This window comes from Manis javanica, chromosome 4, assembly GCF_040802235.1.
Source record: "Manis javanica isolate MJ-LG chromosome 4, MJ_LKY, whole genome shotgun sequence".
NCBI lineage: Eukaryota > Metazoa > Chordata > Mammalia > Pholidota > Manidae > Manis > Manis javanica.
Window position 1 is genome coordinate 53,366,834 of NC_133159.1, and position 27,464 is coordinate 53,394,297.

The window sequence follows — 27,464 nt, forward strand, 5'->3', positions numbered from 1 at the left end:
CAGGGCTTTTCATTTTTACTAGTAATCGGTAGAATAGATACTATCCTTAGTGTATCCATGAGGAAACAAATTGAGCCTCAAGTATCTTAATCAAGGCCACACTGTGGTCAGGATTCATTTCCCGCCGCAATCTATAACCAAATCCTGACAGTTTTACTTCCTTAGTACCTTTCCAGGCCTTTCCCTTCTTGAACAGGATCAGAGCTGCCACCATCTCTCACCTGAAGGACCACAAACATCTAAATCCTCCCCTCTGCATTCACTCCAGTCTCCAATTCTTCACAGTAAACTTTTAAAAATTCAAATCTGTTCTGCTCACTTCCAAGCTTAAAACACTCCAGAGCCTTCGCACTGAAAATTCTTAGGTGAAAATCCTCCTAGGACATGCAGTCAGGCTTCTGCAGTTCAGGTTACTGTGGACTGACGTCACCTGTCCTGACTGCGCTAACCCTGCTGAAGTGTTCTTGATGTCTTGGGGGATTACTGCAACTTACCTCATACTGAGCAAGAAGTACTAGTGTGGTATGTGTGAGGCCAAAGAACATTTGAATCCAGAGTCCTAAAATTTAGGTCTGGTTTCCACCATTAGCCACCTGTGATGCCTAAAACAATTTGCAGTTGACTGGTAACATCTGATCAGACTAAAGGGCCTCCAGAGTGTCTTCTAGAAGAAGAGAATTGCTAAGAGAGAAGACAGGAGAAAAATCAGTGACATTTTTATTGAGCTGGGCCTTAATAGGTTGGAGTGATATGAATAGAAACAAATATGAAAGAACCACATTTCAGGTGGGCAAATGGTAAAGAAAAAGCAAAGTCAGAAAAGCAGCAATGACCCCCATTGTGCTCAAGAATAAATCTTATTGCCCTGCCAGATTCATGGAATGGAATAAAGAGGGAGGGCCTTGACTGAGTTTATTCCCCTGTGCCAGGCATTGCATTAGATGCAGAGGATTCTGAGAAGATCCAGTCCCTGCTTTTGGGATGCTCACAGTGGAGTGAGAGAGAAAAACAGGTAGCAGTATGGTGGTTATTTGTGCTTTTCTAAAAGTCATCACAGAAGAAAATCACCCAACCTAGTCTGAAAAAATCAAGAAGAGAAGAAGAAACCATAGCAGAAGACAAGTCACAGGAACCAGGGAGAGGTGTCATATTCAGGCAGGAGTAAGTTTATACTGCATACCTGGGGAATAATAAAAAATTAAACTTACAAAAATTCTTGCCCAAAAGAAATAGTGTGTTTTTGAAGCATTTAAGCAGGTTTTATTTTAGAAGAATCACTCAAGGGCAGGTTTCTCTACTTGAGCACTACTGGCATTTGGGGCCAGAGAATTCTTTGTTACAGGAGGCTGTCCTGTGCGACACAGGGTGTCAAGCAGGATCTATGTCCAGTAGAAGCCAGGAACAATCCCCCAGCTCTTCACCTGCCTTTCTGGTCTAGTTGTGACCACCAAAAATGTCTTCAGACACTGCCAAATACTCCCCCAGGGACAAAACTCTCACCCGTTGAGAACCACTCATCTAGGGATATTGTAGAAAATGGATTGGAGGACAAGAAGATTAATCACATAGCATCATAAAGCTGCAGACTGAAAGTGATGAGGACAATATCTAAAGCAGTGGATTAGGCAGAGATACTAGGAAGATGTCAAAAGTCTGAGGAGATAAAACAGACAGTGCGTGGTGAGGGAGGAGTCTCACATGACCATTCTCAATTAGTTGACAAGTTAGTTGACCAAGGACGCCACCAACTAGATTGAATGAGGAATTCATCTTTATGTTTGAGAAAGCAAAAATTTTAAGTTACTCTATAGGGAACATACATAGAGAGAGGAGGAGAGGGGGCAAACCAGGGGGTGGAGGAGGGTAGGGAGAGAGTTAACAGTGTAAAAGGAGGAATACCCTTATTTCCTTCCAACATGTAATATGTGGCATGAAACCAGCAAACCTGATACAAATATTCATCTAATTTGGACTAAACCAAATGTAATGAAGAGGAAGCCTCTTATTAGGAAATTATCTTAAGATAAATCCAACAAGCAACCATACGCACATGGATTTCACATATGTCTTCATCAAAAGAGTATTTGCTCACCAGTCTGTTTCTCTGCAAAAGGTACTGCCTAAATTACAATGGGAAAATATCTTAGATTCAAACAATAAAATTTGCTTTTAAAAGACTATACTGAATAAAGCTGAACTAAAAGACCACTCTATAAATAATGAAATTTAATTACAAAAAATTAGAAAACTAGAGGAGAGAAAATCACCTGTAATCTTGCAACACTAATATAAACATGCTTACCATATTATATTTTTTTCTTCCAGCTATTTTTTAACTAGGTATATTTTTAATGTAAGTATAATCATGGTGTACATGTAACTGTTTCTTAAACTTATTTTAATAATAAGCATTTTTCCATGTTACTACAAAAGTCTTCATAACTAATGAATTTCTTCATACAAATAAATAATAAATATGCAATATTTAGATAGTTTTCTTAGGAGATATTCACGGAAATGGAGTTCTATTTTCTCTGCAACCTCTTTTTTTATTGACGTATAGTCCATATACAATGTTTTATTGGTTTCAGGTGTACAACATAGTGATTTGACAATTACATACATTACTAAATGCTCACCACAAGTGTAGTTACCTTCTGCCATCATACAAAGATATTATAATATTATTGACTATATTCCTCGTGCTATACTTTTACCCCTATGATTAATTTATTTTATATTGGAAGTTTGTACTTCTTTATCCCCTTCACCTATTTCACCCACCTGCCCACCGTGTCCCCTATGGCAATCCCAGTCTTTTCTCTGTTTATGAGTCTGTTACTGTTTTTGTTATTGTTTGTTCGTTTGTTTTGAAAAATGAAATTATTGAGTCAAATGGACTCATATTTTTAGAATTGACAAGTCACCAAATACACACGGACCCAAAAAATGTACACAATGTCAGTTTCTATACCAATGGACATTATAATTTTTAAATGGTTTAAACCTTTAATGTTTTAAAAATGTACCTGTTTTAATCTTGAATTCAATTTTGATTATTCAAGAGATTATTAATTTTCCATATGCTTTCTCACTAGTTTCTTTCTTTTTTTTTTAATTTACCAATGTGTGTACCAAAAGTGGGTAGGAGAAATACTGTCTTCCTTCTTTGTCCCCTGTCTACTGGGGTCATAGTATCTTCTATTGATTTGTAATAATAAGATCTGTAATAAAGATAGCAATATTTTTTCTGTCATACTTCTGATATGCATTTTTCTAGCATACTATTTGTTCTAAAAAATTATTATTGTAAAAGTTTCCCATTTTATTGTAATCAATTATGTTAAATTGTGGTGAGTTTTGTGTTTATTGTTTGTTTGCATTGAGATTTCATCTGTGATGTTTTAGGAAGTCATCCTCTTTCCTTAGGCTAGATAAATGAATACAGTAAGTATTTGTTGAACAACACTATGTGCCAGGCACTTGTCCGCACTGCAAATACAGCAGTGAAATAAGACAGAGAAGACTCCTAGTTGGAGAGGATCATTGAAAACAAGTAAATGAGCAAATAATTAGAATGATGTCAGGTAGGGATACATGCTAAGGAAAAAGATATCTAAGTAAGAGAGAGGGAAGTGGACTAGCATAAATGTTCATTGTACATTACTCTAGGTTTTATATAGCTAAATGTTTTAAACATCCAATATTTGAACTAAAATTCCAGTGGATGCTCTGAAGTGTCTCAGGTGGTATTTTTTTTTTAAATCAAGACTGTAATTAATACTGAAAATATAGTATTCAAGCAATGTTTGCCCTTTATTTAACAATCCCCTTCCATCATTCCACATGCCCCCACCAAAAAAAAGATAAACATAAAATCAAATGTTAAATCTTTTACCTCTGAAATAAACTTAGATGGTAACTGGACAGGTCTTTTTCTATATGTCCTCTACTCCATTCAATTAGGCTCCATCTAAAGTGGGGAAATAATTACACGTATAAAAAGGAGATCCTTTCTCATTGCTTGGTACCGTGAAAATAGTAGGCCGTCGAAAATACTCATAATGACAGATTGAAAGTAAGAAAAAAAGAGTTTGATTAAATGTCATGGGAAGGAAAAAATAATGTATACAGTTCTCTACCTAGGAAGAATCATGAATGATATATAGGAAATTCAATAGATATTTACTAAAAGTATGTAATTCAGAAAAAAAAATTTTTAAAAAACAGATGAAAGCAATTGAATCATATATGTGATTGGGAATGCCCACTTTAAATCCTTCTGGGCTACAATTATTGAGGGACTATTGTCCAGGACTTTGATGTCTCCCTCAGGCATTTGATACACTATTGGTACTGCACTGAAATTATTACTTGAGATAAACCTTGATCCTAATTTGGAGAACTTCCTCAGCCCTCTCCTGTTGAGACCTGAGGTTCATCTTCCTCAGATACTTCAACTCTCGTAAGATGTCAACTCTGCCCTCAGCTCAGCTGAGTAGTAAAGGTAACTTTGGACAATGCAGACCTCAGTTTGAATTTCAGCTCAGCTCTGCCACTTATTAACTGTATACTTCAGGTAAATTCCTAAAATAATCCTCAGTTTCCCCCTATGTAAAATTGAAATCATACTACGCAGCCCATTTACCTCAGTAAGTCATTATGAAGATTAGGTAATAATGTATATATACAAGCTCACTATTCCAAACATTGTGGTGCATGGATTGCTCTTAATTAGCTAGTCACTAGCTGGGGAGCATACATAGGTTTAGGTCTATGAGGAAGCAAGTAAGACAGGATTAAATATGCAAGAGATTTGTTGGGAAAGTGCCTCTGAAGTGGTAAGGAGCAGGAGAAGGTGAGGAAAGCCTCCAGACCATAAGGCAGCTCTGATTACCTGTGGAGGAGAAAAGGGAGGATCGGGGTAGAAAGAACAGTATTCCAAGAACTCAGGCCAATTGGAGTCCTCACTGGAGTTGGCCCTAAAGTGCTTGCCATGCTTTGTCATTGGCAAAGAAGGAATGGCTGGAGCATTCAGTGAGTCATGCTTCCCACAGGAAGAGATGTGAGGATGCACTTTAGTTGTGGCTACATTCTATGCACGGCACGGCACAGATCCACTTCTACATGCAGGTGCAGGAACAGGACCTCTCCTCCTGCAGGGAAACTTAGAAGAGATGGTTTGTGAGGCAAACTATGGTCAGGTCACTACCATTGGTCTCTGAGCCACTGCTGCTTCTCATCCTCTCCCCCTTCTATCCATTCCAAATTTCTCTCATCCTTATCTATCACTTTGGCAGGTTCTGGTGGCTTACCTGGTGAAGGGACCCAAGTCTTTACTGCCATGCGTCTGATCCCTTTGCAGTCACACAGTTCTCAGGCCAGGAGTGCTACACCACCCAGTGAATCATAGTTCCAATGGGGCAACAGAGTGCCAGGAGAGCACCATGTGGATCTCCTGGGTTCCACAGTGTTCCTTCCTAGCCCCACTGTGTAAAAGCTGCTCTACCTGCCCCAGCAAATGAGGATGGATTCTCCCTGCCATGATGGTTACTCTTCCTCTACTGGTCTCTGGAGACAAGGAATCCAAAAGGCCTGGTGACAGCTATAACTCAAAGCTCCATAAGACTTTTGTTATACTCTCTGGCAAGAGTACACCCTGTCTTGGGCTCTAACACTTGAAGAGTCCAGAATTTGGGGACAAGAAGGCACAAGGCTCCCCAGTAGGTCATTAGGTAATGGTAAATGGCATCACTCCTATTTGGATTCTTTCATTCCTGGATCTATTTATTCTTCTAATTGTAGACACACTGCCATAGAGAGGTCTCTGACTTACAGCATATTATGCAGGACAGCTCCGCTTTTCAGAGGGTTGCCTCTGATCTGTCCCTTCAGATGTGCCTTCCCAAGGCCTTCCAGCACTCTGTGAAGTTCACTGCTCTACATGTTGTCGGATAGGATATGTATGGCCAGAAGACCTCACGGTCATGTGTCTTCTCTTTTTTAGGTTTTATGTAGTTCCTTTGTTGGCTACACATTTGCTCCTTGGGACACCCTGAGCTACCACCCCTCTGCAGTTCCTACAGACTAAGCCCCCTTGGCTGTCCCTCCAACCCTACTAGTTATTATGGTAATTGTGGCCTCATGGTCCCTGGTAGTTAAGCTCTTACAATTGGTCTCTCTTGGGAGGAGTCCCATCATGCCCATGGCTATTAAGAAGCCCAGCTCTGGGACCACTCTCCTACTCTGAGCCCAGGACTTCAGATGTGACTACTTAGTGACACTGGTACCCTTCTCTGCCATGCATTCTTAATGGTCTTGATGAGCGTATATCCTTTGGACCTTCCATGGAATATAATCCTCTCTGGTAGGTCTCTGGCCTTACATAATATTTCCATTCTAGCATGCCCCTTCACTCAACTTCTTAACCCTTCCTCTGCCTTCTGACAGGGCAACTCGGTCTTCTCCACTTCACACAGGTTCACCCATCACTTTTTCCTGGCCTCTAACAGCCATCCCATAGTGAAAACTCGGCCTCTAAGGTCATTGCTAAGGTGTTAAATCCTGCCTTAAAGAAAGGCCTTTAGATCTTAGCTCCAGACAGAGCTGTACTTCTCTTCTCTTACCTACCACTTACTTAACTGACTGTATACTTCTCCCTTTGATGTTAGGAAGCTCAGAATAAATTTTAGCCATATATGTATTATATGTAGGAACTTCTAACATGTACTTTATGTGCTAGCCTCACAACAGCTTCATCATCCCTTTCACTTTCCACTTCACACTATTTCACTTGCATTTATTCAACACACTATCTGTCCAGCACTGTGCTAAGTACATATATATTATCTCATTTAATCCTGGCTTCCCCTATTGTGGGATCTTGTACAACATACTGAATCTCTATAAGCTTTGATTTCTTGGTCTGTGAGGATAATCACAATGTCTATTTTATATGAGGATTTAAAAATGATAGCTAATAGCATTCATTATTAGAGGGTATTCAAATATTTTGTCTAAAAAATTAAAATATCAAATGATTTTTCAAGATGTGAATGTAGTAATTTCTGAAAAGATAAACATCAGTTTATTATAAAAAGACACTATGCAGAGCAGAGTAAGTATTACAGTCTTAATTATTATGGCTTTAATCCAATTGAAGGTTTTTGTGGTTCCTATAATTAACAGCTCTATAACAGAATCAATAAAACTAAGTTACAATGAATGTCCATACAGAAGGTCTCATTTATGTCTTTTTAAAATATAGGACAAATAAGATGATGGCCCTTTTGGAAGGCAGTTGGCCTAAAGATCCTTTACTTTAAAATCCATTCAGTTTTACAGGATTATCAGATGGCTTTGGACTGACTTCCTAGCTACAATGATGAGGCTTACTCTACCCCAGAGACTTAGTATATGCATTAATAATGAAAACACTTTGTGAAGAAATGCTATTCTGACAACCAAATTTAGTGCCCTGGAAAAGCTGTTGGACCAGAACGCAGGAAACACGAATGCTGTGTGATCTCTGCAATAGACGGCAGGAGTATTAGGTGTCTGTTTCACCTCTCTGGGCTCGCTTTTCTCCTGGGTTACATCACATGGGTTTAGGATGCCTATCAGCATCAAAAATCTTTATTTTTTGACTTCACAGTGTCCATGTAAAAGTTTATTTATTGGCCAATAAATAATATTTTTACTTGAAGTGGAGAAAAAAAGGAAAGTGAAAGGAATTTGAAATCTGAGACCTCTTTGCCCTCAAAGATCTGGGTTAACTTGGTTTGAACCCTTTATCCTTTACCTGGCCTGTGCAAGTTTGTAGCCCTTTCAAGAGCTGGGTAACTTTTACAAGGATACGTCCACCTCTGCACGTCTAATCTATTCGGCAGGATGTTGAAATGAAACTCTGCCCTTCCTGGTTTTCCCACCAAAGACACTCACACAAAGCTGCCTGGGTTGGGTAGCAGTCATTGGATGTACCTAATTATAGGGAGGAATCACAGCTCTGCTGTGCTGCTAGCTGCTCATTCCTTTTCCCTCTGCCCATCTCTTGTTTTCTCCTCAGACTCTCCATCCCAGATCACCCCTAAGAATTTCGAATTCTTCCGGTAGTGCACACAGCAAGTTGCCCCTCCTCCAACATCTGGGTCATCTGCTCTCAACTTTCCCCCTCGATCACTCTCCAACACATTCTACCTAACTTTCCAAACCTAGATGCTTCCATCCCCAAGAGGAATTCTGGCGCCAGCTATTAAGAGATAGCGATATTTTTTCCACCTTGTTACAGTGAGATAAGTGCACTGGTGACTCTAAGAGAAACCCAAAGTGCTATGCAAGGACAGAAGTACAGAGTGCCGGAAATGGTTCACGAAGGGTTTCTTGACCCCTTCTAAGTGGTCTCTCTCTCTCTTTCTCTTCCAAATTCGCATAACATTTATTGCCTGCATCACTCTTTGGAAACTTGTCCTCTACTGCCTTCTATTGCTATTTCTCTTTCTATGTGTTCATGTGTTATCTCCTTGATCAGATTTTTCCCAGCTTAGCACAGCAGCTTCTCTCATTCCTCCCCAGAACTCTCACAGGTCATGGGCCTCACTGACTGTTCTGCTGAGTCTCAACCTTTAGGAGCTCTATGATCTGCCCAGTCTCACATAACTTTCCTAAATTTCCCCCAAATGCCACATGGCAGGAGTTTGTTTTAATTCAAGTAAAATACTTCTAACAATGTATTGCATATTTAACCAATTTGCTTGAGATGCCTCGAGATGTTCACTCACGTTACACCAAGCAGGAGCTGGAAAGGACTTACCTGTATTGAAGTACAAGCCTAGGGACTAGCCATCTGCTCAATTCTCACCTTTATCTTTTGAGGTGAGATTAGGTGACTTGCCAAAGGTCACAGCACTACAGAGCAGTAACAAGAATTTTAACCCAAGAACACCTCACTTCAAAGCTCCAAAGCTCCCATTCTTTTCACAATACCACATCGCTAAAATAATAATGCTTCTCTAGAGACATTCAAATTCTCATTAAAAAGAAGGGCAGTTGCTCACTAGGATACACCTAAATAACACAATCCCCGTAGTTAGAGTCATGGAGTAGCAGAAAGAAAATTGACTCTATGAACTCGAGCAAGTGATTTCATCTTTCTGGGCTTCAGGTTAGTTACTTGCACACACACTATTTTACAGAGTTGAGATCCACTCTAAATACCTGGCAGTGTACGGTAGAATTCCTGCTTCCTTTTACAGAGTGTAACATGGGAGTTGACGCTCAGGTCTGACATTCAGCTTAGTTGAGCAGGTGTTTTTTAATTGGATTAACACATTACACTGTCTGGGAGGACATTAGCTGACTCACACAAGAATGGATGAGTCATGAACTCAGCGTCACCCAGGAGCAACCACAGTCCTTGCAGGTAAATTGACACCACTGTCAACACCCTTTGAAGCCCTTCTCCACAGTTAACTATCACTGCCTCCTGAACAAGGTGCTTTCAGATTATGTGCTATCAGCTCAAGTAGGAGGTAAGAGGGTTTAAAGTATGAGTATTACAAAATATGGGGAAGTTTTGGGGGTTGGTTGGGGGGGGTTAGGGGAGGTTGGGGGAGATGGAAACCCTCTTCCAGTCCCTCAACTACACCAAGTCCTGGTGGCTCATGTTTCTAAGAGCACAGGCTTGCCAGTGAATCAGAGCTGGGTTTTAGCTCTGCCTCTTCCTAGCTTGTGACTCTGAGTTTTAAATCTCAATTTTCTCATCTATGAAATGGGGATGATAATATTTTCTATCTTCTAAGGTTGTTGTGAAGATTAAGTTAAATGATGAATTTGAAGCACCTATTGCTTTGTAAGCCCCAAAAAAGTTGGTTATTATTTTATTGTTAGCAGGAACCAGGACCTTGAAGTTCTAAATGCAGGGCAGTAAAAAAAATAAGGAAAGGCTCACTGTTGCTAGAGGATCAGTCCAATGCCAGGCATACAGTCTATCATAATCTGGTCCCAAGCCCCTGATTTACCCTGCGGTTACTTGCATGCACTCTGCAAAAACCTGCTTAGCCCCCCAAGCAAGCAGAATTCCTCCTTTAGTTTCCCAGTGCTTTGCATATACCACTGTACTTTCTCTTACCACACTGTATTCTCACTATTTGTTTGCATATCTCTCTGCACTCCACCCCATCTCAGACCAAAACTGTGAGTTTACGGTCAGTAGGGACCACAGAGCATCTTTGTGTCTGCAGCCACGGGCACTCTGTAAGTCTTGGATAGATAAGGAACATGGGACAATGTAGTAGCTTGGTAAAGAGATTAGGACTAGGTACCCAGGGGACAGAGTAAGACAGGCTTTGTTTGCTTCAGACATTTTTACTAAGCCTGGGTCTGAGCAGAAGTGTAGAGGACATGACATTTGCAGAACTGCTTGACTGATGAGGATGGTTGTACCTTTCAGGAAAAGCATGACTGGCTGGTGACTGCTGGCAGGGCCAAAACCAAGCAGATGGTTGGCATCTTAGCCACCAGGGAGCTGATGCTGGATGATTGCTTTCCTGCAGCCTTCAAGGTTAATATGTTAAGAAATTAGGACAACAAGTTCCTCCAGGTGTAGTCAGTTGCCAGCAGGCAGATGGACTTGTGGGCAAGGACCAACCTCCATGTGATTAGGTTTGCTGTAAACAGTGATGCAAGATCTAGAGATAGAAAGGGGATAGGAAATGTGATTCCCACAGCGGATAGACAGTCTGAGGATAACATTTCAAAGTACCTAGAATATGAAATATTTTTTAACGTAAGACAGTATAGAGGGAAATTATGTATCCTGACATTTTAGGAATCATCCCATTTTCATTTTATTTTATTCTTTTTGTTAAAGGCAACTGAAAAATGATAATTATTTATTGATCACCTATTATGTATGTACTTCATACTTTGTTTAAAAAGGTGATTTGCTGGCATCAGCTCCCATTGGCTCAGGAGAGCAGATAGTGTCCCTGTCTTCTCAACTCCACATCTGATGACTTCCCAATGGCATCTTAAAATCAGCCACAGCAGGAATAATTTACATCATGGAGATTGACAAATCCTACAGATTAGGGTCTCCCACCCCAATCTCCTCTGAGGTAGATTGTTAAACATTTACCAGCACACCACTGGCTCCACAATCAATGACCCAATTAATCCTCCCAACACTCTTATTTTACAGATGGAAAACTGAAGTTCAGAGATGATAAATAATGAAATAACTTATTAGAAACATTTTGGTGGCAGTAGTAGAATTAAAATTCACACCATCTGCTCCAAAGTTGAGGCACTTAATCATGACGGAGGGAATACTTCCTAAATTCGGCATTACACAGATACCAAAGGCAGATAAAGACATGACAAGAAAAGAAAATTACAGGTCAATATCCCTTATAGATGCAAAAATCCTCAATAAAATACTAGCAAAGTAAGTCCAACAGCATACTGAAAAGATTATATAACATGACCAGGTGAGATTTATCTCAGGAATGCAAGAGTGATTCAACAAAGGAAAATCAATCAATGTAATAAACCACATTAATAGAGCAAAGTTAAAACAAACAAACTTAAAACCATGTTCATCTCATTTGCTGCAGAAAAGGCATTTGACAACATCCAACCCCTTTCATGATAAAAACACTCAGAAAACTAGTAATGAAGGGAACTTTTCCAACATGATGAAGGAAATTTATGAAAAATGCACAACGAATATGATACTTAATAGTAAAAGACTGAAAGCTTTCCCCCTAAGAGCAGGAAGAAGACAAGGATGCCTGTGTTTCACCACCTATTCAATACCATACTAGAAGTTCTAGCCAGAGCAAATAAAGAAGAAAAATAAATAAAGGGCAAACAAGTTGGAAAGAATTAAAACCATCTCTGTTTGCAGATGCCATGATCCTATGTATAGAAAATCCCATTAATCCACAAGACAGCTACTAGAGCTAATAAATAAATTCAGCAAAGTTGCAGGTTACAAGATCAATGCAAAAAACAATTGTATTTCTATACACCATCAATGAATAATTCAAAAAGGAAATGAAGCAATTCCACTAACATTAAAATAGCATCAAAAAGTGTAAAATTCCTAAGATACGTTTAACCAAGAAAGTGAAATATTGTACATTGGAAACACTAAAATACCATTGAAATAAATTAAGGAAGACCTAAATAAATGAAAAGACACCCATGTTCACATATTAGAGGACTTAATATTATTAAAATGGCAATATTACTGAAAGGGATTTATAGATTCAATACAATCTCTATCAAAATTTCAATAGTCTCTTCCTGCAGAAATGAAAAAAAAACCTATCCTCAGGTTCATAGGGGATTGCCAGGGCTCCGGAACAGCTAAAACACTCTTTAAAAAGAAGATCAAAGTTGGAGAACTCACACCTCCTGCTTTCAAAACTCATAAAGCTACAGTAACCAAAACAGTGTGATACTGGTGTAAGGATAGACATATAGATGAATGGTATAGAATTGAGAGTCCAGAAATAAACCAATACATCTATGGTCAGTCGATTTTCCACAAGGGTGTCAAATCCATTAAATGAGGAAAAATTAGCTGCCTCAGCAGATGGTAGTAACACAGCTGGATTTCCACATGCAAAAGAATAAAGTTGGACACTTACCCCACATCTACAAAAAAGTCAACTCAAAATGGAACCATAAAACTCTTAGAAGAAAATATAGGGGTAAATCTTGGTAGCCTTGAGTTTGGCAATTGATTTTTAGATATGACACCAAAAGTGTGAACAACAAAAGGAAAAAAATAGTTCAATTGGACTTCATCAAAATTTAAAACTTTAGTGCATCAAAGGACATTATTACAAAAGTGAAAAGAGGGGGCCCAATTGTCTTGGCCTGGGCAGCAGCTCCCACCACAGGTCTCAGCTTCGCACATTGAGCCATGTGGTGCTCTTCCCAGTCTGGCTCCTCTACAACCTGCCCAGCTATCCAGCCCTGGACCCATGCCATCACTTTAGAAAGCTTGAACATCAAATACCCACTGTGACTCACTGACAAGTAGATCATCAGCCATAACACCCAGCAGGTCCATGTCACCATCACATCCTGGGCTTCCCCATTGGCCAGCCCACCTTCCTTTTGGCTCCAAAACCTGGTCATTTGGCCTTACATGCCCATTTCCAGCCATGATGACAAGAGTTTAACAGATCTGGTTATCAGGATTTACTTCAAAGACATCCATTCCAAGTTTCCCACTGGAAAGAAAGAAGTCCCAGTGCCCAGAAAACATGACAATAGGATGAGTTCCACAGTTCAAATGGGCTGCTAGTCTATCAGTACAAAGGAAAGTTTACCATCTGTCCAGACAAGAAATCCAACTCTGTCATCAAGATGGTGAAGTCTATCAGTGTGATCACATCACTCAAATGTGGCAGGTGACCCATGCTATCATGAAGGACCTGGACAATGACACCATGTGCCAATAGCTCTCTGCTGGTTGGACTGAGAAAGACATCATGCTGCAGCCTGAGCTGGAGAAACCAAGGAATGAATATTCCACTTGCTTCAAGTTCTGGCACATGGTGGACAGCGCCCCTGAAACCTGGGACTACAGCTAGTTTCTTGAACAAGGATATGGTCCAGACTACCTTCCTTCCCACCTTTCTTCTCCAGAGGAAGAGATGTGGCTGCTCCTGCCCATGAGCTAGTGTGCCTGCCCGCCCAACCTGGACCTCGTGGGCCACTCCAAGGAGCGCTAATCTGCTTTCTGATGGCTGGGCATTGGCAGCACACACCCCAAACACTCACCATGCCTTGTCGGCCCCCAGTCCTCCCCCACCATCATTCTTTTAACACTTTGACCCCAGGTTCAGCCTGGCCTGCCCATGCCTATGGTGGCCATCCTGCTGGACAGACCCAAGGAGTCTCCTAGGGAGAAGAGTTCTGTTTTAGATGGGCTACAGTTGACCACCTTCAGGGCAAGTTCCTCTGACTCTCACTTGGCCCTGTCCTCAGTACTCTTTGTCCCTCCCTCTGCTCCCCACCCAAATACATGCTACAGGGCTGAGGCTGCCAGCACCTTGCTCTGCCCACCCCTCACTGCAGTGCACCAGTCTGGAAATCAACATAAACGTACAGGCAGCCCAGGGATCACTCCAGCCAGTCCTGGGACCTCTTCCTGTCACCCTTCATTGTCTGCCTCAGAGCAATGGCTAGACCTCAGCAGCACCTGATACTGCATGAGACCAGTAACACCAGAAAGGCCTGTGCAGGTGGGAGTGAGAAGGCTGCTGAGGAGGCTGCCTCCACCCCAGAACCCAAGCAGGCCCTGGCTAGCTAGGAGCTTGGCTCTCTAGAAGGAGAAGAGGGTGCTGGCTAAGGGCCCTGAGGGCCATTTGAAACCCCAGCATTTTCGCCTAACATACCCAAACATTCAGAAGCTCTTGGGAATTCCAAGATTGTCAGATTCTGATCTACTACAGGGGGAGGTGAGAGAGGAGGGGACCCTGGGCTCTTGGCTGGAGCTGCCAGCCCTGATGGCAGAGCTCTACCCCCTCTTCCTGCCTTGGCCCCCCAGCATGGGGAAGACTTTGAGCAGTGCCTCTTGTCACAGATACAGTCTCAGTGGCCTCTGCACTGCTTTTAGATAACAGCTGTGTTAGCTTTTTGCATATCAGCTTTTTCAGAGTTATTTATGAGCAGCAAAAGAATTGAAATAAAATGTTGCTAATATTAAAAAGAAAGTAGAAAAACCCACAGAAAGGAAGAAAATATTTACAAATCAGATCTGATAAGTGTCTAATATCCAAAATATATAAGAACTTCTACAACTTAATTAAAGATAAACAATCCAATTAAAAAACTGAGCAAAGTAGTTGAATAGACATTTATCCAAATAAGGTATACAAAAGCTGAATAAGTGCATAAAAATGCTCAATATCATTGGGTATTAGGAAATACAACTCAAAACTGCAATGAGATACCACTTCATACCTACAAGGGTGGCTATATGGAGAAAATGGAAATAACAAGTGTTGGAAAGAATGGGTTCCATTCTTCACCATTTCAACATGGACACAGTGGAACCCTTATATACTGCTGGTAGGAATGTAAAATGGTGCAGACCCTGAAAGACAGTTTGGCAGTTCCTCAAAAAGTTAAACACAGAATTATCACATGACCCAGCCATTCCACTCCAAGTATATACTCAAAATAATTTTAAAAAAAGACTCAAAGACTTATGTACCAATATTCACTGCAGCATTATTCTCAATAGACAAAATGTGAAAACAATCCAGTGTCTATCAACAAATGAATAAACAAAATGTAGTGTATACATACAGTAGAGTAATATTCAGACATAAAAAGGAATGAAGTTGTGACACATGCTACAACATGGATGAATGTTGAAATAAGCCAGAAATAAAAGGCCAAATATTATATGAAATATAGGAATACAGGAAATATCTAGAATAGGCAAATTCATAGGGACAGAAAGTAGATTAGTATTTATCATGGGCTGGAGTAAGGAGTAGTGGGAAGCTATTGCTTGATGGGCACAGAGTTGCTGTTTGGGATAATGGAAATTTGGAAATAGGTAGTGTTAGTGGTTATACAATATTGTGAATATGAATGCCAGTAAATTACACTTAAAAATGGTTAAAATAACATATTTTGTGTTATATATATTTCACCACAATAGAACAAATAACCCTAATTGAAATTCTTGTCGGTCAATCCTCCACCTAATTTTCCAGTTTTCTTTGCTCCTCCTTTGAGCTCAGTGAATTAATGTTGCCCACTTCTCTCCCAATTGCTAGAATTCTTTCTCCTCTGTGTTGTACCCTTAGCAACTTGGCAACAAGTCATTGTTTAGTTGGCAAAAGCTGTGGAGAAGTGTGCACCCATCAGTACCATAAGCTGACCAACTGCCACAGTGTGGACAAAATCTGTTGCACAAAACATAGAGCATTAGGGAAAAAACTTTAAAATGGTGAGTATAAAAACATGTATGTACAAAAAAGTACATTGAATACAAGTTCTAGAAAGTGCTGTCAAACCATATTAATGGCTTTAGAAACTTGTCCTGGAAGACAAATTTTCTCCTGGATCACCTCCCTCAGTGGTTTGGGGAACAAAGCTGTGGCATCTCAACCTGAGACACCTTGTCCCCCAGGTATTAGACCACAAAGACTGGGGCTTTTTAAAAGTTTTAAAGCAGCCCTTACTGTACTGATCCTTTAATGCCCTACATATTTATATTTTTTCTTGCTTTCCTAAGCTTGGCAAACTGTTTGATGGAGTTATTTGCCCTTTTCACAATCATTTCAAAGCCTAAGTGTATTTTTTTGTGGGCCTGAACTTCCTTTTATAAAGTGGGAGCTTGGAACGTAATAGATACCTCTCTGTGTTTTATCCCACTGGACTGCCCACATGTTAAGGGAGAGAGGCACTCTGTTTTTGTTTTTGCTCTGGGGGACTGGACACAGTTTTGTATACATTTCTAAAAGGTCAGATTTTAAAATCTACTTAATATAAAATTGTGCACAGTAGGGGTTAAGAGGTGGCGCATTGGTGTCTCCATATGTTCAACATTGGCTCTGCCATTGTTGCCTTGGAGAATTATTCCTTCCATCTCTTGGAGTACTGATTTTATTATCAGCAAAGTAGAGAGTATAACACTGATCACAGAGGATTACAGTGAGGTCTAAATGAGAGAAGGTTTGAGCAGTGCCCAGTACAGTGCCAGACACAGACTACGGGCTCAAAAAGGTTAGCTCTTTAGTTACTTTATTAGGTGTAGAGTATCCACAAACACCCACAGGCTTCCTCCATGCCAGTTTCCCCAAGAGCAGCCCACTGTGACTTCTTTCTCTATATACCTAAAATACTTCATGAAACTCCAATTCATGCTATAGCCATTTTATATGTTGTGGGGAAATTGGGGTTCCTATGGCCAGGATCCTCACTGAACTTAAACTACTTGATGATGTAACTGGCCTGTTGCTAGGCTACTGCTTCCATACCCATAGACAATAAGCTATTACTGCGCTATATAGAGAGCTTGTCCCAGTGCTCTGGGCAGAGGCAGAGACGCTAGTACTCGACCTACCACTGGGAGAGCAAGCTGGGTAATAAACCCTTTCACCCCAAAGAAGCATTCTACTGTCATTTCTTTGGTCACACCGAATCCATAGCAAACTTTCTGGGGGCTGAAACCCATTGGCAAAACAACAGGTGAGGTTGGCAGGGTTCATTGTTGACCAAGAAAAAAGACAGGCTGCCTTATGGGAGAGGTGCTTCAGTGGGCTGCCCCTATGAATGGGGAGACAGTGGACTGTCCCCCAATGGGTAAGTGGTCTGAGGTGGCTGGCCTTCTAGAGGTCTGGGCCCCACCCCAGGACTGGAGACAAGTGGAGGTGATACCTGAGGCAGTAGGGTTAGTCCTTGGTATTGTAAGTAGGTGAGACAGAGTGCTCATGAGGCAGTGGGGACTGTGGGTTGGCTGCTTCTCACAATATTAAAAAAAAAGTCTACAGAAGAGAACATGCTCCTGAAAAAGACCCAAGAAATGGTGGTATGAGAATGCTAGCTGCAAACTGCTTTGGATTGACTGAAGAAGGAAATGGCATTCATGTGAGAGGAGACAGCATAAGAACACCGGCAGCAAGGTGCTGTTGAAGAGGTAAAAGATGGCTTACAGAACAAGACAGCAGCACTGCCAGGTGCTCTGAAGGAGGAAAAGGCCATCAAGAAAAAGATGAACTCCTGAGGGAAGCACAGGCGTAGGTGGCATGAGAACGCCAGGTGCAAAGCACTGAGGTGAAGGTAAGAGAGTTGCTGAAGACTGAGCTGGCATTGCTGCAACACACAGTAGAAAAGGTAAAGGAAGTAGCAGAGGAGGCACTTGGGGGAGGAGAGAGAAAGGTGCCATTAGCCCCAGAAATGGAGGACTGGGGAAGGATGAAGGGGTGCTGCCAGAGGCACTGACCCCTCCTCTATTGAAAGCACACCAGTGGTTGTAAAGAAAATAAAGACCCAGCAGCCAAGAGTTCACAAAGGAGAGGTGAAGCCTCCTCCCCAGGTCATGGAGCACCCTATGCTCTGCCTCTCTTCTCAGGCTGAGCTGGTGGATTTGGGCTCCCGGTTTAGACAGAAGCCCTTGGAGTCAATATCAGCTTGGCTCCTGCATCTGTGGGATTTAGGGGTGGATGGAATTGTTCTGTCAGGATCAGAGATGGGAGAGCTGGCTTCCCTGACAGTTCAGCCTGCCTTGTGGTAGTGGTTACAAAGTGCACATCATATCCCAGGAATCACTCCCTCCTTGATTGTCTTATGGCTGCACTTCGTGCTGTGTGGCCCAATCAGGGTGATCTATCATCCTCTCCTGCAAGATGGCAGATGTATGCTGAGCTCCAAAAGGTGTTACGAGAGCTAAGCATAAGAAATGCCATCTATAGTCCAGAGAATCATGGCCCAGATGAAGAGCCTTTCACTACTGGGATGAGAAATATTGTGCTTTGAACAGCTCCCATATCCCTCTTTGGGTCTCTAGTGGCCATTCTTTGGGTCTTTATGGGCCTCCACTTAAGGCATCCCATAAGCGAGGTGATACATACAGTAGCAGGCTTAGGAGAGGCTGAAGCAATGAGAACATGGAAAGAAATAAGGTATGCTACTCACAAGAAGAATTTAAAAGGCACCCATTTTACTGGACATACACTGCAAGAATGGGTGCAACAGCTGGGAATCAAATGGATGTTTCATGTGCCATAGAATCCTTCCACAGCATGCATGATAGAGAGGCACAATGGCTTATTAAAATCCAGACTAAAAATAAAAAAAATAAATTAAATTAAAAAATCCAGACTAAAGTCAGATACCAATAGCCTGCAGGGATGGTCAGTTTGCTTATGGACCATGCTACAGTGTTAGAATGAGAGACCCCAAAAGGGAGCCCTGAGCCCCATAGACATGTTAACACATATGGCTGCCTCCCCTATACAACTGCAAGTACAAACCAAGGAAGAATTCCTGAAGCCAAGGCTTGGCCACCATAATAATATCTTCGTGCCAGCACCAACTGCACTGAACACTGAAGACTCCATTGAGTGGATGTGGTCTTGGACCTTTCAACATCTGGAACAATGATAGCTGGCTCTCCTGGCACCTTGGGGACAAGGCCTGGAAGCTGGCTTCATGTGTATTCCTGGAATAACAGCAGAGTGGCCCCCAAAGATCACAGTAGTATATCCTGAATGGCCAGAAGGTATAAGCATCTTAACAGGGAGTTTTGTTTTATTGTTATGGCCAGTGCATGCACCTCCAGTAGCACTGTATATAAACCCTTCAGTAACCCCCACAGAGAGAGGAGTAAAAGTATGGTATACTAGACCTGGACAGGATCCCCTTCCTGCTACAGTGCTAACACAGGATCACTCTCTTGCATGCATCCTATCTGATGGACAAGATTTGCCTATGTTGGTGTTATTAAAATATATGTCTTATCACCCTTAAGGTCTTTGTGGATTGGGAACCTCCTCTGGCTTGAGGATTATTCTAATTTTTGTTACCTATATCAAAATCTTGTTGCATCTTAATTTTTGTGATTATCTCTAAGTTGTTGTTAGCCTCTGTTTCTGTTGTGGAATCTGGTTACAGTGCTCCAGCTTTCTTGCACAGGGACCGTTGCGGAAGATTGAAAGTATGTAGATTGTAAGATGAGAATCCTGGAGGGGTGGAGTGTGGGGAAGTTGGGGTTCCTATGGCTGGGATCCTCACTGAATTTAAACCACTTGATATGCACCTGGCCTGTTGCTAGGCTACTGCTTCTACACCCGTAGGCAATAAGCTATATTACTGCACGATATAGAGAGCTCGGCCCAGTGCTCTGGGTGGAGGCAGAGATGCTAGTGCTCACTCGACCTACTGCTGGGAGAACAAGCCGGGTAATAAACCCTTTCACTCCAAAGAAACATTCTACTGTCATTTCTTTGGTCACACTGAATCCATAGCGAACTTGCCAGGGGCTGAACAACACATTGGCAAAACAAATGTACACAACCTTTGATGAAATAAACTCAAGTACCTTGAGAATAGTGGCCATGTTGTACACCTTTGCTCCCCTTGGAGCCCCATGAAGTCACAAATACAATGGGCACTGACTGAACTTTTGTTAAACTGAATGGCTGAGAAGCAGTTTGGGGTCCTTGAGAAAGCACTGGACTTGTTGTCATAGATTTATGTTCTAGTCCTGGTCTTCATATGAGTGGGCTTTGTGACCCTGGACAAGAAACTTCAAGCCACTCTTACATCAGTCTCTACATTGGTATACAGGCATGCCAGGCTGCAAAGAACTGAATGTTTGTGTCCCCCTTCCAATTCATACATTGAAATCCTAATCCCCAATATGATGGTACAGGAGGCAGGGCCTTTGGGAAGCAATTAGGTCATGAGGGTGTTGCCCTCAGGAATGCAATTAGTGCCCTTATAAAAAGGACCCCAGACAGTTCTCTTGTCCCCTTTCCACTCTGTGAGGATATGATGAAAAGATGGTAGCATGTAGCCAAAAGAGGGTTCTCATCAGAATCTGACCATGCTGGCTGGCATCCTGATCCCAGATTTTCAGCCTCCAGAGCAGTGAGAAATAAATTTCTACTGTTTATAAACCAACCAATCTACTTTGTTATAGCCCTGTAAACTAAGACACTAACCAATCATGACAGAATTGCAGTGAGATTCAAATGTGACACCATACATGTAAATATACTTGGTAATGCCTAAAGTACTACAAATATAACCCTACCCAGATTCCTATATTGTGTCTTGCGTGTACATAAGCAATCAAATTCTTCTATTGTTGTCTTTACTCTAAGCCATTGATAAATGCCCCTTCATTCTGGAACTAAAAAGAGGCAGAATATGGAAAAAAAAAACTTGTTTGGTGTTAGTCACTTACAATCAGGCCATTGTCCAAACAATTAACCAATTACACCTAAAGTTAAAGTCCATTTGCAACCTACTGCAAAGATTAGGAGATTGATAGATTTTTAATGGTAAACTCTTAAATACACAAAGGGCTTTTGCTCACAGCTCCCATTAGCAATAATAGGAGTTCTGCCTGCCAAGACCACAGAGAGATGAAAGTTGAATGTGATCCATAATCTATCTTACTTAATGTCATCAGTTTCCCTATAGTCACTTCAAATCATCAGACACAAGTGAAATGCCGTAAGTGGAGCTAATAGTATTGATTTAGGAAAATATTGACAGTCTATTTCAATGAAGATTTCCAACATGAGAAGCCTATAGATATATAAAATCTTGATGTGTCTGTGCTAGTTTTTTTTTGTTTATTAAAGGAGAAAGGCAGTACTTTAATGATGAGAAGGTACAAACAGGATAATATACATGAATATATCAGCCTTAATGTTTCCTCTATAGTTGGATTTTTTTCCTTCTTACTACATAAAAATTCATCACATTTGTTGAGCTTTTATAAATGAGAAAATCTATTACATTGTCTTTGGTTTATAAGAAATGAAACCAAAAGAAAAGTTGGGCCTTCTCAGATTTCCTTCAAAATAATCACTGAAAGCACCCTATGGACAGTCCTGAAACATGATGCTAGAGTGTTAGAATTTTCCCAATTACATAAGCACAGATACAATTTCTCCCTTATTCTCACCATATTTTCATTCACTTACCAACTCTGGTCACATCTTCCTTGAAATAGCAGCTATCTGACCCTTTCCTTCCAGCGCCATAACCCTGCCCCAGTTACAGTTCCTTTTTTTTTTATTTAGGTATTATTGATATACAATCACATGAACAACATTGTGGTTACTAGATTCCCCCCATTGTCAAGTCTCCACCACATACTCCATAACAGTCACTGTCCATCAGCATAGTGAGATGCTATAGAGTCACTACATGTCTTCTCTGCACTATACTGCTTTCCCTGTGCCCCCTACATTATGTATGCTAATCATAATGCCCCTTATTCCCCTTATCCCTCCCTTCCCACCCATCCTCCCCAGTCCCTTTCCCTTTGGTAACTGTTAGTTCATTCTTGGCTTCTGTGAGTCTACTGCTGTTTTGCTCCTGCAGTTTTTGCTTTTGCTTTGTGGTTATACTGCACAGATGAGTGAAATCATTTGCTACTTGTCTTTCTCCACCTGCCTTATTTCACTGAGCATTATACCCTCTAGCTCCATCCATGTTGTTGCCAATGGTAGGATTGTTTTCTTCTTATGGCTGAATAATATTCCATTGTGTATATGTACCACCTCTTCTTTATTCATGCATCTACTGATGGACACTTAGGTTGCTTCCATTTCTTGGCTACTGTAAATAGTGCTGCAATAAACATAGGGGTGCATATATCTTATTCAAACTGGGCTCCTGCATTCTTAGGGTAAATTCCCAGGAGTGGAATTCCTGGGTCAAATGGTATTTCTATTTTTAGTTTTTTGAGGAACCTCCATACTGCTTTCCACAATGGTTGAACTAGTTTAAATTCCCACCAGCAGTGTAGGAGGGTTCCCCTTTCTCCACACCTTGCCAACATTTGTTGTTTGTCTTTTGGATGTTGGCCATCCTAACTGGTGTGAGGTGATATCTCATTGTGGTTTTAATTTGCATTTCTCTGATGATTAGCAATGTGGAGCATCTTTTCATGTGCCTGTTGGCCATCTGAATTTCTTCTTAGGACAAGTGTCTGATCAGATTCTTTGTCCTTTTTTTTATTGGATTATTTGTTTTTTGTTTGTTGAGGTATGTGAGCTCTTTATATATTTTGGATGTCAACCCCTTATCGGATATGTCATTTATGAATATATTCTCCCACACTGTAGGATGCCTTTTTGTTCTATTGATGGTGTCCTTTGCTGTACAGAAGCTTTTCAGCTTGATGTAGTCCCACATGTTCATTTTTGCTTTTGTTTCCCTTGCCCAGGAAGATATATTCATAAAGAAGTTGCTCATATTTATATTCAAGAGAGTATTGCCTATGTTTTCTTCTAAGAGTTTTATGGTTTCATGACTTACATTCAGGTCTTTGATCCATTTGGAGTTTACATTTGTGTATGGAGTTAAATAGTAATCCAGTTTCATTCTCTTACATGTAGCTGTCCAGTTTTGCCAGCACCAGCTGTTGAAGAGGCTGTCATTTCCCTATTGTATATCCATGAATCCTTTATCATATATTAATTGGCTATATATGATTGGGTTAATATCTGGACTTTCTATTCTGTTTCACTGGTCTGTGGGTCTGTTCTTGAGTCAATACTAAATTGTATTGATTACTGTGGCTTTGTAGTAGAGCTTGAAGTTGGGAAGCGAGATCCCTCCTGCTTTATTCTTCCTTCTCAGGATTACTTTGGTTATTCGGGGTCTTTCATGGTTTCATATGAATTTTAGAACTATTTCTTCCAGTTCTTGAAGAATGCTGTTGGTGTTTTGATAGGGATTGCATTGAATCTGTAGATTGCTTTAGGCAGGATGGCCATTTGACAATATTAATTCTTCCTAGCCAAGAGCATGGCATGAATTTCCATTAATTAGTGTCCTCTTTAATTTCTCTTAAGAGTGTCTTGTAGTTTTCAGGGTATAGGTCTTTCACTTCCTTGGTTAGGTTTATTTCTAGGTATTTTACTCTTTTTGATGCAATTGTGAATAGAACTGTATTCCTGATTTCTCTTTCTGTGAGTTCATCATTAGTGTATAGGAAAGCCACAGATTTCTGTGTATTAATTTTGTATCCTGCAACTTTGCTGAATTCAGATATTAGTTGTAGTAGTTTTGGAGTGGATTCTTTAGGGATTTTTATGTACAGTATCATGTCATCTGCAAACAGTGACAGTTTGTCTTCTTCCTTGCCAGTCTGGGTGCCTTTTATTTCTTTGTGTTATCTGATTGCTGTGGCTAGGACCTCCAGTACTATGTTGAATAAAAGCGGGGAGAGTGGGCATCCTTGTCTTGTTCCCGATCTTAGGGGAAAAGTTTTCAGCTTCTTGCTGTTAAGTATGATGTTGGCTGTGGCTCTGTCATATATGGCCTTTATTATGTTGAGGTACTTGACCTCTATTCCCATTTTGTTAAGAGTTTTTATCACGAATGGGTGTTGCATCTTGTCAAATGCTTTTTCAGCATCTATGGAGGTGATCATGTGATTTCTGTCCTTCTTTTTATTGATATAGTGGATGATGTTTATGGATTTTTTGAATGTTGTACCAGTCTTAAATCCTTGGGATGAATCCCACTTGGTCATGGTGTATAATCCTCTTGATGTATTTTTTAATTCTCTTTGCTAATATTTTGTTGAGTATTTTTGCATCTATGTTCATTAGGGATATTGGTCTGTAGTCTTCTTTTTTTTGTGGTGAATTCGCCTGGTTGTGGTATTAGAGTGATGCTGGCTTCATTGAGTGAGTTTGGACATATTCCCTCTTCTATTTTTTGGAAAACTTTAAGAAGAATGGGTATTATGTCTTCCCTAAATGTCTGATAAAATTAAGTGGTGAATCCATCTGGTCTGGGAGTTTTGTTCTTGGGTAGTTTTTTGATTACTGATTCAATTTAATTGCTGGTAATTGGCCTGTTAAGATTTTCTGCTTCTTCCTGGGTCAGTCTTGGAAGTTTGTATTTTTCTAGAAAGTTGTCCATTTCTTCTAGGTTATACAGGTTGTTAACATATAATTTTTCATAGTATTCTCCAATAATTCTTTGTATTTCTGTGTTGTTTGTAGTGATTTTTCCTTTCTCATTTCTGATTCTGTTTATATGTGCAGATTCCCTTTTTTTTTCTTGATAAGTCTGGCTAGGGGTTTATCTTTTTTGTTTATTTTCTCAAAGACCCAGCTCTTGGTTTCATTAATTTTTTCTAATGTTTTATTCTTCTCAATTTTATTTATTTCATCTCTGATTTTTATTATGATTCTCCTTCTACTGACTTTGGGCCTCATTTGTTCTTCTTTATCCAGTTTCAATAATTGTAAATTTAGACTATTCATTTGGGATTGTTCTTCCTTCTTTAAATAGGCCTGGACTGCTATATACTTTCCTCAGAGAACTGCCTTCACTGTGTCCCACAGTTGTTGTGCTGTTGTTTTCATTTTTCTCCATATATTGCTTGATCTGTTTTAATTTGGTCATTGATCCATTGATTACTTAGGAGCATGTTGTTAAGCTTCCATATATTTGTGAGCCTTTTTATTTTCTTTTTATTTCTAGTTTTGTACCTTTGTGATCTGAGAAGTTGGTTGGTACAATTTCAATCTTTTTGAATTTGCTGATGTTCTTTTTGTAGCCTAGTATGTGGTCTATTCTAGAAAATGTTCCATGTGCACTTGAGAAGAATGTGCATCCTGCTGCTTTTGGGTGGAATGTTCTACAGATGTCTGTTAGGTCCATCTGTTCTAATGTGTTGTTCAGTGCCTCTGTATCCTTACTTATTTTCTTTCTGTTTGAACTGTCCTTTGGAGTGGTGTGTTGAAGTCTCCTAAAATGAATGCATTGCATTCTCTTTCCTCCTTTAATTCTGTTAGTATTTCTTTCACATATGTAGGTGCACATTTACAATGGTTATATCCTCTTGTTGGACTGACCCCTTTATCACTATGTAATATCCTTCTTTGTCTCTTGTGACTTTCTTTGTTTTGAAATCTATTTTGTCTGATACAAGTATTGCAACACCTGCTTTTTTCTCCCTATTGTCTGCATGAAATATCTTTTACCATCCCTTCACTTTTAGTCTGTGTATGTCTTTGGGTTTGAAGTGAGTCTCTTGTAGGGAGCATATAGATGGGTCTTGCTTTTTTATCCATCCTGTAACCTTGTGTGTTTTAATTGGTGCATTCAGTCCATTTACGTTTAGGGTCATTATTGATAGATATGTACTTATTGCCATTGCAGTCTTTGAATTCATGGTTACCAAAGGTTCAAGGGGAGCTTCTTTGCTATCTAACCATCTAATGTAAGTCATTTATTAAGCTATTATAAACACAGTCTGATGATTCTTTATTTCTCTCCCTTCTTTTTCTTCCTCCTCTGTTTTGTATATGTTAGGTGTTTTATTCTGTACTCTTTGTGTTTCCCTTGACTGACTTTGTGGATAGCTGATTTAACTTTGCATTTAGTTAGTATTTAGTTGGTCTACTTTCTTTGCTGTGGTTTTATTTTCTCTGGTGACAGCTATTTACCTTTAGGCATACTTCCATCTAGAGCAGTCCCTTTAAAATACAGTATAGAGATGGTTTGCGGGAGGTAAATTCCCTCAACTTTTGCTTATCTGGGAATTGTTTAATCCCTCCTTCAAATTTAAATGATAATCTTGCTGGATATAGTATTATTTGTTTGACACCCTTCTATTTCATTGCATTGAATATATCATGTCATTCCCTTCTGGCCTATAAGGTGTCTGCTGAGAAGTCTGATAGCCTGATACGTTGTCCTTTGTAGGTGATCTTTTTTCTCTCTCTGGTTGCTTTTAACACTATGTCCTTACCTTTGATATTTTCCATTTTAATTATTATATGTCTTGGTGTTGTCCTCCTTGGGTCCCTTGTGTTGGGAGATCTATGGACTTCCATGGCCTGAGAGACTATTTACTTCCCCAGATTGGGGAATTTTTCAGCAAGTATTTCTTCAAATACACTTTCTATCCCCTTTTCTCTCTTTCTTCTGGTACCCCTGTAATGTGAATATTGTTTCATTTGGATTGGTCACACAGTTCTCTTAATGTTATTTCATTCTTAGAGAAAGTTTTTTCTCTCTCTGCCTCAGCTTCTCTATGTTCCTGTTCTCTGATTTCTATTACATTAACAGTCTCTTCCACCTCATCCAGTCTACTCTTAAATCCTTCATTTGTTTTTTATATCTGTTATTTCCCTCCTGAATTCATCTCTTAGCTCTTGAATATTCTTCTGTAGCTCCATCAGCATGCATATGATTTTTATTGTGAATTCTTTTTCAGAGAAATTGGTAATATCAGTCTCACCAAGCCCTCTCTCTGGTGTTTGAGGGATTTTTGGATTGGAGAAGATTCTTCTGCCTTTTCATGGCTATGGGTGTGGTCGCCGGCAAGGGCGCATGTTTCAGCTGGGAAAACAAAGTCCCTTCGTGCTTGCCAGTTGCCTTGCCTATCTCTGCTGTCTGTGCTGGTTAACCGGGCACTGGGAGCAGCCTCTTGGTTAATCCCCTAGGCTGCCATAGGGGGCAGCTCTTGGGATGGCCTATGGCACTGGCGGGAGTTGCAGGCCAGCAGTGCATGTGTCTGTCACAAGGACAAGGCCCCTTCATGCCTCCTGGTCTCTGCACCTGTCTCCATGTCTGTGCCAGTCAACCATACACAGGGAGCAGCCTCTGGGTTAATCCCCTAAGCTGGCATGGGTGGGGCAGCCCTTGGGATGGCCTTCGTGAGCTGGCAGGGCTTGCAGTTTAACAGTGTGTGTTCTGCCACAAGAACAAAGCTCCTT